The following is an 11356-nucleotide window of genomic DNA, read 5'->3' on the forward strand; positions in this document are numbered from 1 at the left end:
ATCTGGCTCTTTCGAGGTACCTGCTCAGACAACTTCGGGCACAGACCTCCCAGCACGCCACCGGCTTGATGTCTGTGTCCCCTGCCAGCCTCCAGTCTGTTACTGAGCACCCTGTCCACGAAGCAGGCCTCCCTGGGGGCTGCAGGGACGCAGTGATGCCCGGCCCGGGGTCCCGGGGTGGGGGGCGTGTCATCTCTCGGGGGGACGCACAGAGAGGCTCCCACCGATCGTCTGGGGGAAGGCCGGTCCAGCAGAGGGAACAGCAGGTCCAGAGCGCAGAGGAAGAGGGGAGCCCAGGGCTCGGGGCTGGGGGGAGGAGCAGGGTGAGGATGGGCAGGGGGTCCGGGTGAGCCGTGGAGGGCCGGAGGGGCTAGAATTTAATTCTGAGTCTGATGAGAAGCCGTTTGGAAGCTGTGAGACAGGGAATGATGGCATATGATTTTTTGTTAATTAAAAAAGTTTTTTCATTTCTTATCTTTTTTTTCTAGTGATCCCTCTCACTGAGAGGCCTGGGTCAGGGTGGTCCCAGGTAAGTCACCGAGCCTCGGGGAGACCGAGGTGCAGGACTCAGAGCACCAGGCCCCGGTTCTCACGAGGCACCTCAAAGGTGCATGCCAAGTCGCTTCAGTCGTGTCCGACTCTGTGTGACCCCACGGACTGTAACCCTTCAAGATCCTCTGTCCATGGGATTCTCCAGGCAAGAATGCTGGAGCGGGTTGCCATTTCCTCCTCCAGGGGGTCTTCGCCACCCAGGAATCGAACCCACATCTCTTATGTCTCCTGCACTGGCAGGCAGATTCTTTACCACAAGCACCACCTGGGGAGTCTGCATAAAGTCCCCGGGGAGCCTTTAAAATACACTTGCACCCAGGCCCCAGCCCAGACGGGGGGATCCTGGCATGAGGCACCGGCATCGTATTTAAAAGCTTCCCAGTGACTCCCGTGTGAGTCCAGGTGGAGAAGGCGGCCAGAGTGAGTGGAGTCACGCTGCTCCCCACCCCCCCAAACGCAAGTCACCCCGTGAACAGGCACGGGATGTGCAGTCTTCCACGCGGAGCCCAGACACACGCCCCTGTTAATCAAGCACTCGAGAGAAATACTCAGAGAACTCACCATACAAACACAGTGATCAGTGTCGGGCTCCGGGAGCGGGCAGCTTCCAGAAGGCAGCCCGGCCTCTCTGCCCCTGCCTCAGTGCCCCGTCCTCTTTCTCTCTTCCCCTCCCGGACTTTCCTCCTTGCCCTGATCGCCGCCCCATGCCCACCGTCCTCCACGGGCCTCCTGGGCACTCACCCTGGGCACCTGGGGCACCTGGGCAGCCAGCCAGCCCGGAGGCTTCAGGCTGCAGAGACCAACTCCAGGGGGAAGGTCTGGATGAAGAGGCTGCAGCGCCGGCACCACGTCCTGCTTGCCACACACACACGCACGTCGCCGCTCTGAAAAGGCCTAGCAGTTTCTAAAGGTTCAACATGAAGCTTCCGCGCTCTGCTTGGTCGCTCAACCATGTCCCACTCTTTGCGACCCCATGGACTGTGGCCCGCCAGGCTCCTCTGTCCATGGGGACTCTCCAGGCAAGAATACTGAAGTGGGTTGCGTGCCCTCCTCCAGGAGCTCCTCCCAACCAAGCGATCAAAGCCAGGTCTCCCGCATCGCAGGCGGATTCTTTACCGTCTGAGCCACCAGGGAAGCCCTGAAGCTATGGTCCAGGAATTCCCGTCCTAGATACATACCCAAGAGAAAGAGAAACAGATGTTCACACAGAAACTTGGACACCAATAGCAGCATTATTCATAATCCTGATGTCCATCAACTGATGCGTGGATAAACAAGGTGGGGTGTAATAGGCTTCATCCCTAAGAGAGGAATTCTGATCCAGCAGCACCTTGGATGAGCCTTGCAGACATCTGCAAAGTGCAGGAAGCCAGTCACAGAAGCCACATGCTGTAGGACCGCATTTACACGAAACGCACAGAGGAGGAAAATGTAGACGGGAAGGAGGGGAGAGATCGTCCTGGGGCTGGGGGCAGGGCGGAGCGGAGGGTGACTGCCCCTGGGCACAGTTCTTCTGGGGGGGAAGTGTGTTCTAAAACTGACCGATCGTTCTAAAATATAACATTAAAACATAAAAGTATGTTCTAAAATTGACGGTGGTGATGGTCACCCAGCTCAGCAGATACACTCAAAGCTACTGAATTGCATGGTTTAAACCGGTGAATCATATGGTGAGTGAATTTTATCTCAATAAAGCTATCAGAAATAAAATGTGTGCTTCGACAACAGACACCTACAAAGACTGAACAGAGCACGTATTTTAAAGGTCGTGAGGGCCCCAAGAAAGTGTTACCTGGAAGACTGCAGTCAGGGCAGCCGCCTGTTACAGAGAGACAGGACCCGCCCCCTCCAAGCGCGTCTTCCTCGCTTGCGGGAAGGTCGGGACGGCAGTGCGCCCTTGGGTGGGCGCCTTATGAATTCCTCCCCTTTCCCCGTTTAGTCTGATGGCACCTCTTCCTTCTCAGCGTGAGAACGTTTCTATCCTCGGCTGGCTCATTTCCATGCCCCCACACGCAGGCCCTGGCGGGAGGTCTAGTCCTTTCCGTGGAGAAGATCAGGGCTTTGGGTTTTAAAGGCCCTCCTCCAGGGTCCAGAGTCAGCTCCCGGCCAGTGACAGCCCAGCCACCACCTGCCCCACCCAAGAGGCACCCAGGGCTCTGTGAGTCCCCTCCGTCCCAGATGAAACCCCACAGCTTCGCAGGGTCTCTCCCTCTAAGTGTCACTGACCCCTCCACCCCGGCAGAGGCTTTTCAAGTCCACGCCCCACAGGCAAGTTTTCCCAAACTGCTCCAGCAGCTTCCTGGTCTCCATCAGCCCCTCCTCTCCGAGCCCTCCTGGAGCCAAAGGTTTCTGGACCACCCGCAGTGTCTTCACAGGTCCCTGATCTCCAGGCCCCTCCTCAATTCAGTTCAGTTCAGTCGCTCAGTCGTGTCTGACTCTTTACGACCCCATGGACCACAGCACGCCAGGCCTCCCTGTCCACCACCAACTCTTGGAGTTTACTCAAACTCACGTCCATCACGTCAGTGACACCATCCAACCATCTCATCCTCTGTCGTCCCCTTCTCCTGCCTTCAATCTTTCCCAGCATCAGGGTCCTTTCCAATGACTCAGTTCTTCGCATCAGGTGGCCAAAGTATTGGAGTTTCAGCTTCAGCATCAGTCCTTCCAGTGAACACTCAGGCCCCCTTCAGCCCATCTGAGAGTTTCGAGGGAACCAGCGCCCCGTCTCAGCGCCTCACGTCGTGCCCCCGAAGAGGGGGCTGCTCGGATGGTCACCCCCTCCCCCAGGGTCATCGCTGGTCTCAGCCCAGGGACGACGGGATCGACCTTCCACTCCAGGGCCCATCACGACCCCCGGCCAGGCCGGCCGCCTTGCTCTCATGTATTCGTGGCCCCTCGTGGGTCCCCAACAGAAGCGGCAGCGCCTCAGCGAGGCCCTCTGACAAGCCTGACCTCCTCGTGCTCAGTCTGGGGGTCTGAAAATGCTCGTTTACTCCAAAGGTGTCTGTAGACTGTTCACTCCGGGCCCCAGAAGGTACCTGAGGTGCGGCAGGACAGACCCCACCCGCTGGGTGAGCTGACCCGGGACTCAGCACCCAGGGTCCCACGCACCCCCTGGAAACAGGGAGACGCCCTCGACAAAGCCTGCAGGGGCAACATGAGGGCAAAGGCCCAGAGGGGGCGGGGGGCCGGGCCCAGCGGCAGGGGAGGGGCGGGAGGGGTGGGAGCCGGGCCTGGGGCGGGAGTCTGCAGCGGCAGGCCGAGGAGTGGCGGGTGGGGTGGGGGTGGGGGTGGGTCCCCGGGGTCTGTGCACAGCCTCCCCCTCCCCACTCGCAGGTCTGTCCTTCTCTGTGCCTGACCACCCCCTGGTGGAGGTGACTGGCTCCTCACCCAGACAGAGTGGACGCCCGCGGGGACCAGCTCCACGCTTCCCCCTCTTTCCTTCCTGGACCGTCTCTGGGCACCTTACGCATCCCGCTGAGCAGGTGCAGGGGCCCCGTCAGCCTCCAGCCTGTTCAGGTCGAGGGTGTGGTCACGGCACGTTCTCTACTTTGGCCGAAGAGTTCTGACCCGGGGAGGTCCGATCAAATCCAGAAAGTTACAGTGCAGGGTCGGCTTCCAATACATAGAACAGCAGAGTTCATGTCTCCATAGTGACCACTGGCTGTTAAAATGAACGTGAATGTATTTTTTTATTCCAGAAATTCAGGGAGCAGTGTAATTTAATTAAAAAAGATCCGCTCACTCCAGAGTGTGAACTAGCAGTTTATTAAACCTTCTTTGTTGACACATTTCTCTGGAGCCATCATGCACTTTATTTCTATTTAAAGTTAGCAAATGCAAACCAGGGTGGAATGACATATTCGGAAAATTGCAGAAACCCATTTCTAGCACAGCGTCTCTATACCCCTCTCACACACGCTTATCTCCAAACACACATGGGCCCCTAGGAAATAGAAATGCATTTTTCTTGCAAATTCCTGGTTTGTTTAAAGTTCAAAGTTGATTGACACATGCTTTCAGTTAATGAAGGTAATTACAAAGAATAACAATTCCAAACAGATCTGTTCAGTGTTAACAATCTCGTCCTGCCACGGAGATTACATCGAGGCCCGTCAGACACACAAGTTTTTTTTGCCACCAATCTTGCGGACACATGTGTGTAAGACAAGAAACAGATTAATAAGCATCAACACTTTCTTCTACACACTTGCTGAAAAGAATAAAAGCTGCCGGCTCTGATGGAAATGATACCACGGTAGATGTTTCTCCATCTGGCCTCCAAAAACCAGCCCCGCAGGCCTCTCAGGAAGGACAGAAGTGCTCGTCAACCTCTGCTGCTCGCCCTCTGCAGGGTGGACAAGCCACGCAGACCCACCTTCGCTAGCACCGTCTTGCCTGGGACTTTGGACTTGGCTGCCCTGCTTTTACTACAGATCTCTACTGGATTATTTGGAGAAGAAACAGCCCAAACGGAAGGTTTGTTTCTGCTCCAAATGATTAGTACTTGTTGAGTATCTATTATCTGGTAAAGACCCATCCGGATAAAACTCAGGGACCTTGGGGAAGACTGCCCAGGTATTTAGAGATAAATCATGACTCCAGCCTTTGGGAAATGTGGATACATATGGAAAAGTTCTGTGATTACAATTACACTGCCAGGCGGGTGTAGCTCTAACTTCAAACACCAGGATTATAAAAGAAGGTTCCACCACATTTAGTTTTATCCTGCAAACATGCTGGGTAAATGAATATTACCCCTAACACACCAAAGAGTGGATTTTCCACTTGAATTTTTTTACTGCCTCATATAAATAGCAGGTAAAATGAAAAGGGATGGACAAAGTATTGAAACAATCACATTGTATACAGCATGAGCTTTGTTACTATATCCTAATTGTGGGGCCTTTTATTCTAAAGCTGGTTAGGATTTAGGGTCATGTTTTTTATAGCAAAGGGGGCATAGAATTGTAGCCAGTCGGCAGTCTGATCTCAGCCCGTTCATGAGTATACCATGACTGTGTTTGCTTTTCTGTGACATGGGGTGTTAGGAGGCCTGGCTGACGCGCCAGATGATGGCAAAATAAATAAATAGCACACACATGACACAAAAGGTCCCAGGCATGCTGCTCTCAGGAACCTGCATTTTTACGTTTAAAAACAAAGACAAGCCTCTTGGTCTATATTTAGAAGTCAGAAGTGGGCTATTTAAAAATGAATTTTTTCCCATTTCTGTGATCCCGTGTTAATGAGAGAGTGGGTTTATGGGTCTCCCAACGTCTCTTAGGAAAAAGGCACCCTCTGATCTGTGCAGAAGCGCCTTGGGGCCACGTGGAGGCTGGGGGTGCCTTCAGAAATGTCCTGTCTCAACAGCATGAAACTCAACTAGCAAGTATTTCTTCCAAAGAGTTTTGATTTCTTAGTTTTGCCCATATTCTGCAACTGCTCTAGAAGGACTGAAGCTCTAGATGTCTCTAAATGATCTGAGTATTGTTCCATCACTCACTTGGAGATTTCTTATTAAGACATATTTAGATGAGATCATGGACCTAGTATTCCAGGTTCCTACGCAATATAGTTTTTCCAGTAGTCATGTGTGGATGTGAGTGTTGGACTATAAAGAAGTCTGGGACTGAAGAATTGATGCTTTTGAACTGTGGTGTTGGAGAAGACTCTTGAGAGTCCCTAGGACTGCAAGGAGATCCAACCAGTCCATCCTAAAGGAGATCAGTCCTGAATACTCATTAGAAGGACTGATGTTGAAGTTGAAACTCTAATACTTTAGCCAACTGATGCAAAGAGCTGACTCATCAGAAAAGATCCTGATGCTGAGAAAGATTGAAGGCTGGAGGAGAAGGAGGCAAGAGAGGATAAGATGGTTGGATGGCATCACCAACTCAATGGGCGTGAGTTTGAGCAAACTCTGGGAGACAGTGAAGGACAGGGAAGCCTGGCGTGCTGCGGTCCACAGAGTCCCAAAGAGTCGGACACGACTTAGCGACTGAACAGCAATAAGATGTGATCAGAACAAAAAACGTGAAATCATCTCATTCTTTTCTGACTTCAAAGGTTCAACTCACTTCCTCAGCATGAACCTGTCTGCGCAGCAGGCTGTAACCCTGAAACCACGCTGACCAGAGAGCTGTATTTTGTATTTCAGAAGCATGATGACCTACTTACATTTGGTATATAATGTCATTTCTGCTGGTAGCAGGTGAAAAGTTAAGTGATCACACAAACCTGTATTGTATTGATCAGTTATAAGAGGAAAGAAAAAACCTGGGAGAAGTCTTGGTGTGTCTCCTCCACATATTAACAGGGCAATGGGAACTAACCGTTTTCAGAAAAGGATTTAAAAAAGCGGCTCAGTGTCTCAGAAACACTTGTAATGTCATCTTTCACCTTCAGGCCAGTTTCAGGGCTGTACTGATGGTCCGGAGCAGAGAGATTACTAGCTAGGAATTTGTCATTAAAACCTTACAAGCACTGTATTTCAACACGTCCAAGATGCCGCAGTAAGATGCCTCACAATTCTGTGATCCCCTGAGAAAGAACAAAATCTGGTGGTGAAATCACCTCATGCTTCCAACTGTCTGAGACATCTGACCCCACAGATGTGAAAATGGTAAGACACACGCATCTCAGAACCTAGGACATGCAACACCTCTAAACTCATCATGAAACACGGTCAGTCCTCTGTCTCAGTCTGAAGCGAAATTATTGCCCATATGCTCACCTGACTTGGCATCCTTGCCTCGTGAACCCGTCTGTCCTCTGACTTTCTCGTCTTTCCATTCAGACCCTCGGGACTTCTCTCCTGCCGCTTCAAAGTGCTTGCTCTTTCCAGATCAGTGCAGACCAGGAGAAAGGGAAACGCCCTGCAGGGGTCCAGGGCAGGGGGAGCAGCGCTGCAAGGAGGGGAGAGGTCAGGAGCGTCTCTGGGCGCCTGGGCTGGGCGGAGGGTGGGAGGGGGCAGGGAGCCGGCAGACCCTGGGGTGCGGTTGCAGGAAGCAGGTGGTGGGCAGAGTCGACGACGAGGCCATCAGTCTCCTGGTGGCACCAGGGGCTGGGACGCTGGTTGGAGCCAGGCCGTGGCATCGAACACCCACAGAGCTTTGGCTCAGATTCCATGGGTGAGAGACAGGGCGACCTAAGAGAAGAGAAACTGGAAGTTCTGGAAAGAGAACATGCAGGGGCGTGAGACCTGCTCCCTGGGAGGGCTGGCACACGCCGTCCGGGAGTCCTGGCTTTGCTGTCTGACCAAAGGGGCCCCTAGGCGGGCAGGTGCCAGCTCTCTGAAAGTTACCTGGAGGAAGTGTGGGCTTCTTGGGTGACTGACCAGGTCCCAGCACTTGATTCTACAAACGTTTCCTCATAATCTGTGTTTTATTTCGTTGTATTTAACTTAATTCTTTTCATTTTTCTGGCCGAGCCGCGATGTAGGCAGCATCTTCCCTGACCAGGAATTGAGCCTGTGCCTTGCGTCGGAGCGTGGAGTCTTAACCACGGGACCGCCAGCGGGTCCATGCCCAGAATCTTAGACTCGGGATCGTGGGGAAGATAAGTGAAAGTGAAAGTCGCTCAGTCGTGTCCGACTCTTTGCGACCCCACGGATTATAGAGTCCATGGGATTCTCCAGGTCACAACACTGGAGTGAGTAGCCATTCCCTTCTCCAGGGGATCTTCCCAACCCAGGGACTGAACCAGAGGCTCCCGCATCGCAGGCGGATTCTTTCCCAGGCGGGCCCGCAGGGAAGCCCCGTTTTCTAGAAAACAGAAGTAAGGACCAGTTTTCTGGAAACAGTGTCAGAGCAAACGCGCACTGGCTGTCTCAGGCTGCCTGCTCCCTGCGGCCTCGTGGCTGGAATGAGATTCCGTGAGGTCCGAACTTTGACCTTGCAGTGATTCAAATCGATTCAACATTTTCCAGAGCGATATCTTAATTTTTAGCTGCACTTGGACTGACCCGAGGCAAAATGTGGGAAGGGGAAGCTTGTCGCGTGTGCCAGCCCCCAGCACAGCGTGTGGGCAGCTGAGGGTCCCCTTCTGTCCAGCGGGCGGGGTCCTCGGGGCTCGGACCTGGTCCACGGCCCCGCGCAGAGACAAGAGGGCTCGTCTTTGAAGCCAGACGAGTCTTACGACACGCAGCAAAGCTGCTCAGCTTCTAGAAGCTTCCATGTCCCCTTCCGGCAAGGTCAAATGACATAGCCTGGCACTGCCTGGGTGCCTTCCAGCTCCCACGACACAATAGTGAAAAAACAAGGGCTAGATGGGGACTTCCCTGGCGGCCCAGCGGTCAAGACTCTGTGCTTCCATCGCGGGGGGGACGCAGGTTCTATCCCTGGGAGGGCAGCTAAGCTTCCACGAGCCCTGCGGTGTGGCCAAAAACTAAAACTAAAAAAAAAAAGAAACGAATCCTGGTTAGCTAATGAAGAATACGATGCTTTGTCCACTTTAAAATGCTTATGTTTCTAAAAGGTTTTTACAAACATTGAATTATTTTAAAGACTTAACTAAGTGGTCTGCGAAAATTGGAAGCATTTCTGCCCATCTTGAAATGTATAAGATGGAAGGTGAAAACCTTCCGTCACCACCCCCACAGTCCCCGACTCTGCAGCGTAGGAAGAAAATCCATTATTATTTACGCGTCGTTTCTCATCCGATGTCCTGCGGTGTGGTGAGCACAGTGGACTCCCGGGGTCCGGCGGGCAGGCTTCTTCTTCAGCACAGAGCAGGTGGCCTTGTCTCCGTATTCACGGGCTCCCAGCGCCCTTCTGACTCGCCGAGAGCCGCCTCTCCCGTTTGTGCACACGAGCAACGCCTTATCGTATTCTGCGCATCCACACGCTCACTCATTCGACAAGTGTGTATCAAGCACCTGTGATGTACACTTAGGCTGTCTGTGGCAGTTTACCGTTATGACGAATGCTCACCTTGATACGTGTAGTCTTTATACTTCTGTGTGCTTATTTCTACAGGCTAGATTCTCCAAAATGGAACTTCCAGCTTTAAATGTGCCTGCCTTCTGAAGTGTGAGAGGTACTGACAAATTGCCCCCACAAAAAGAAGACATCAGTTCCTACTCCCACCAGCAGTTTCCTGATCTGATAGGTAAAAAAAAAAAATTACCTAATCTGTCTTTCCGTGGTCACTAGTGGAAATGAGATTTTTTTTCTCCCCTTTATGCTTATGATTCACTTCTATGAATTTTCAAGTCCTTGACCCATTTTCTAGAAGCTTTTTAAAAAATTTACTTCTATTTATTTATTTTAAAATTTATTTAGTTTTACTTATTATAAATTTTACATTTATCTATTTTTTAATTTTATTTTATTTCCTTTTTAAAATTTTGGCTGCACTGGGTCTTGCTTGTGGTATGAAGGCTTGGTCGCCCCGTGGCATGGGGGATCTTAACTCCCCAACCAGGGATTGAACCCGTGTCCCCGGTATGGAAAGGCAGGTCCTTTAAAAAACAAACAACAGCCCGTCCTCCAATAGCGCTGCCGGGGGAAGCAGCGCTTCCTTTCTGCGCTCGCGCTCATCGTGGAGCCATCAGACACTCGCTCAACATGCAGAACGACGCCGGTGAGTTCGTGGACCTGTATGTGCCGCGGAAATGCTCCGCCAGCAACCGTATCATCGGCGCCAAGGACCATGCGTCCATCCAGATGAACGTGGCCGAGGTTTACAAGGTGACAGGCAGGTTCAACGGCCAGTTTAAAACCTACGCTATCTGCGGGGCCATTCGCAGGATGGGTGAGTCAGATGATTCCATTCTCCGGCTGGCCAAGGCCGACGGCATCGTCTCAAAGAACTTCTAACTGAAGAGGATCCCGGATATGGAATATTTGTTATAAATAAAGTGAAAACCTATTTGCTTCAAAAACAAACAAACAAACAAACAAACAACAACAACAAAAAACCCACTTTTTATTTTGCATTGGAATATAGCTGAATAATAACGCTATGATCATTTTAGGTGAACAGTGAAGGGATTCAGTCACACATATACATGGATCCATTCACCCCCACATTCCCCTCCCATCCAGGCTGCCACATAACACGGAGCAGAGTTCCTTGTTGGAAGGCGAACTCTTAACCACTGGACCAGCGAGCAGGTCCTTCTAGGAGTTTTAAGGGGCTGCCAGTCTTCTCGACGGCAAGCGGGCCCAGAGGCGGCGGACCTCTCTGTGTCTCCCTGAAGGCACTGCCCCTGTTTAAGGCGACCCAGGAACACCACGCAGCTTCAGAAAAGTGGGGGGTCCTGTTACCCACCTCAGGTTCTCCCATTCCGACCTGAGTCACCTTGCAGATACTCTGAAGTCCCAACCTGTCCACGTTGGTGCCAGCAGTCTTGGAGCCGAGGATGGAAACGGACAAGACGTCTGGGTACGGGAGCCAGTGTCTCCTGGACCTGCCCAGCGGTCACACCCGGTGGTCGTGGCTCCTGATCAACGCCGTCATGACAACTAACAGTTCCTGGGTCTCTGGGCGCCCCATCGGAAACATCTTTGCCCCCTCTCCAGCACCACCCCCGCCTACCCAGTTTTTCTCCACAGCATTTCCCACCTGGGCGTCTGTTCCCATTTCCTTGTTTATTTCTGTCTGTCTCACGGCCGCGTGAGCCCCACTGAAGATGCTTGGATCAGAATAGAACCCCATGACTGTAAATTATCTCATCTGATCTCTCCAACAACCCTGTGATGGAGGTATTACTATCACCTCCAGTTCACACAAGAGGAAAACGAGTCCAGAATCAGTTTAGGAACACGATCAAGTTTGCATAGCTGGTACAGGGTGG

The 11356-nt window shown here is 52.2% G+C and overlaps 1 pseudogene; it reads left to right on the forward strand.

Moving 5' to 3' along the window:
* The first annotated feature begins 10056 nt into the window (after positions 1-10056).
* LOC136169495 (small ribosomal subunit protein eS21 pseudogene) lies at positions 10057-10428 on the forward strand (annotated as a pseudogene).
* Positions 10429-11356: the final 928 nt, after the last annotated feature.

Source organism: Muntiacus reevesi, chromosome 5, assembly GCF_963930625.1.
Source record: "Muntiacus reevesi chromosome 5, mMunRee1.1, whole genome shotgun sequence".
NCBI lineage: Eukaryota > Metazoa > Chordata > Mammalia > Artiodactyla > Cervidae > Muntiacus > Muntiacus reevesi.